Consider the following 3,173-nt stretch of genomic DNA (forward strand, 5'->3'; position numbering starts at 1 on the left):
GGGCCTGCAGCAGGATTGCCAGAGCAGGGGGCGGTTCAGGTGGCTTAGGATACATTTCCTTGAATAAATCCTTAAAGTATGCCTTCATTGGAGCAGAGTGCATAATCGTCTGAAACTTGCCAAAAAATGCATTCTCAAAAAAAGGCCTAGGCGCTGGAGTGGGTAGAGGCCGCTCTGAAGGGGCATACCCCCAAGATTGCAAAGAGGATGGTTGCCAGGATGGTCCTCCACCAACGAGACTGTGTGTGGCAGCGGAGACCAAGCACACCAATCCATTGGAAGGTGGAACTGGTTCTTATCCACAAAACGTGGAAAAGGCTACTCAGGCCCCTCCGTACCAGCTGCTGAGAATGCGGGTGTGAGAGAGGTAGTCAATATGGCCGCCATAGACCGCAGGGGTTGGACCACCATTTTGTTAACGCCTGAGGTGAACTGCGTCACAGGTGTCAGTGAGGTCGTGGTCACCAGAGGGTTATCAGGGGATTTATGTTCCATTTTAGCGTTGTGACAAGGAACCTCGGTAGACAGCCGATCTAGATTGCTTTTGCAACCCCTTAGAGACTGCTGATGAATTATCCTCCAGTGAGGGAACCTCTGAGGATCCAGTACTCTAAGACTTACAGTGTTTAACCAGCTTCTTTGCCCCCTCAGCAGGATCAGTTCGACCACTGATCTGAGAGTGGGAAGGCTTAAGGTCACCCCCTGAAGCCAGAGCCCTCGAAGGGGGCCCACAATCTTGCTGGTCTTAAATATAGCCTGAAGACGAGGATCCTCAGGTGTAACCCTGGTACGTTTAGGCACCTTAACAGGAACCCTGAGACAAGACTTGGTACACTTAGTTCCAGATATGGAAACCTCGGGAAATATCCCGGTAACAACCGCCCCAGAAGTACTGGCCTTAAGTTTAGCCCCGAGAATGGGTACCTCGGATGAAGATCCGGTCCTGGCAGCCCCATTGCAGAGAACCTCGGAGGAAACTCCGGAGTGCCGGTTAGATCCCTTTCGGGACACCTCAGCACAATCCCTGGTACCATAGCCACTTGGGCCCCTACGCGACCCAGAAGACCCGGGAAGGAGTCCCCCAGCTGGGATGCCATAAAAAGGAATTAACTTACCGGTCACTTCCTTTTTTCTTCAATGAACTGCTATAAATGTGGAGGAGGAATCTGCTGGATCACCTCCTCCCACCTGACAAGCCGACGATGGAGTGCCCGGACGGAGAGGGAGTTGCAGTAGAAGCACAAGTCCCACCGGTGTTCTGGGCTTAAGCACTCCAGGCAGAGAGAGTGGGGATCCGCCCTCGCAAAACAACGTTCGCACGAAGAACAGGACATGAATCACAGATGCTCTGTCGTACACGGAAGAAAGAAGACCATGGAACCGGAGCAGGAAAATGAAGGACAAGGGAACAGAAATAAAAGTATTCCCTAAGATGCTAGTGCGTCCGACCCCGACTGCACGGAGAAAAGGACTGAATGGTGATGCGCAGGCCAGAGAAGATGGGGCTATAGTCACGTGAGGTGGACCGGCGTAAAAATAAAAGAAGGACAAAACAGTTAATTTGTTGATGCTTTAAAAGTGCTCCGGTTCCGTCCCGATGGACGGAATGTCACACAAGTAAGAAGGAAAGGGGACGGGATGTACGAGTATTTCTTTTGAAAGGAACTGTGATTTATGGAGAAGTTCTCAATTTGCCGTGGCTAGCAATCAGTGGTGGGAGGTGTGAGAAACCTGAAGGTGTCACACCTGCTAGTCCTCGGAGATCTGTCATCCAGGTGGCCAGGACACGGCCATTGCTATCGGATCCAGTTCGTCGGGGTGGACCAGTGGGGGAGGATCACCTGGATCGGGGGTCTTTGGGGAGTGGAAGCGGGACACCGAAGGGTGAGATGTGGTAACACCTTCCTTATGACAACTTTTCCTCATAGTACTCCATAGGATATTTAGAAGCTCTACCCCCGCCCCTTTTCCGACACTAACACTTTCTTACAACATGACAGGCAACAGACTAATACCAGAGCTGTTTACCTGACATGTCATCAACACAAGGGTCAGGCAGAGTCAAGCAATTGACAGTAATCACACATACCTGACAGCTTTTTACCTTCCCCACAGGGATAAAAGGTGGAGCACGAGAGCACACTACGAGAAAGGCCAACCGCACGAGGAGGCAGCTAATCCAGGACAGCAGTTCAAACGGAGAAGAAAGGTGGCAAAACCCAAAAGGACGACAAGGAGAGAAGTGCTTTTGCCCTTTTCAACCCAGACCCGCAAAGCCTATGTGAAAGGAATGAATAAGACAGGGCACGACAGCTGGCATGTGGTGTAAGAGATGTCAGCAGTGCACGAGGCCTTCGCGCACTAATAGCCAAGGTGGGGAGACGTGCCTGCTACCGTGGTATCGTCTTTGACTCCAGAAACAAGAAACTTCAAGGAGTTCAACACAGCCGGTGAGTCGGAGGGAGCTGATAGTTAGCCGGACTGTCCTGAGCCGAAGGTTGCAATCAGCAACATTATATGAACTCAAGGAACTTGTGAATAAGGAGCTTGTGTGTGTTTGAACTATGGGGAAAGACCAGTGAAGGGCCAGCTGAAGAGTGGTCAGGCATTGAAGGCTCATTCGAAGAACTCTGTCTGGCCCCTTAGTTGAAACTAAAAGTACCAGGAGGCCCTAAGAGAGGCAGAGGTGAGGTGTCAGAGTGGTCCTACAAGGGTCACGTCAAATAAGTTGTACAATCGAACGTCTGTGACCTGTTGCCAAGAGAAAGCTAGGGGAAGGGAACGCCCCCCGCTTTCTGATGAGATTGTGAACACTGTGTTATGATGGCTATGTGAACCCAACGAAGGAATACCAAGGGTAAAGCTAACGAGATTGAATCCTGTACTTGGATAAAGTGAAGTGAACTGTGTATCTGGAAAATGTGAACCCGGCTGAGGATGCCTGCGAATCGGGGTGAAGTATAATACACCCGGGAACATTGTGTTGACAAGAGTGAACCCGACCGAGGGATGTCCACAGTGAATGATTGTTTAAAAAGACATTGGGCCTCATTACGAGCATGGCGGTAGCCGTGTCTGTATGGCAGGCTTGGCTGCCGCCATGCTCGCTACCGGATCCGCCACCCGCGATTGGGCAATAACCGGCCCATTATTATATGAATGTGCCGATAATT

Source organism: Ambystoma mexicanum, chromosome 2q (genome assembly GCF_040938575.1).
Source record: "Ambystoma mexicanum isolate Mex_15411 chromosome 2q, UKY_AmexF1_1, whole genome shotgun sequence".
NCBI classification, from domain to species: domain Eukaryota; kingdom Metazoa; phylum Chordata; class Amphibia; order Caudata; family Ambystomatidae; genus Ambystoma; species Ambystoma mexicanum.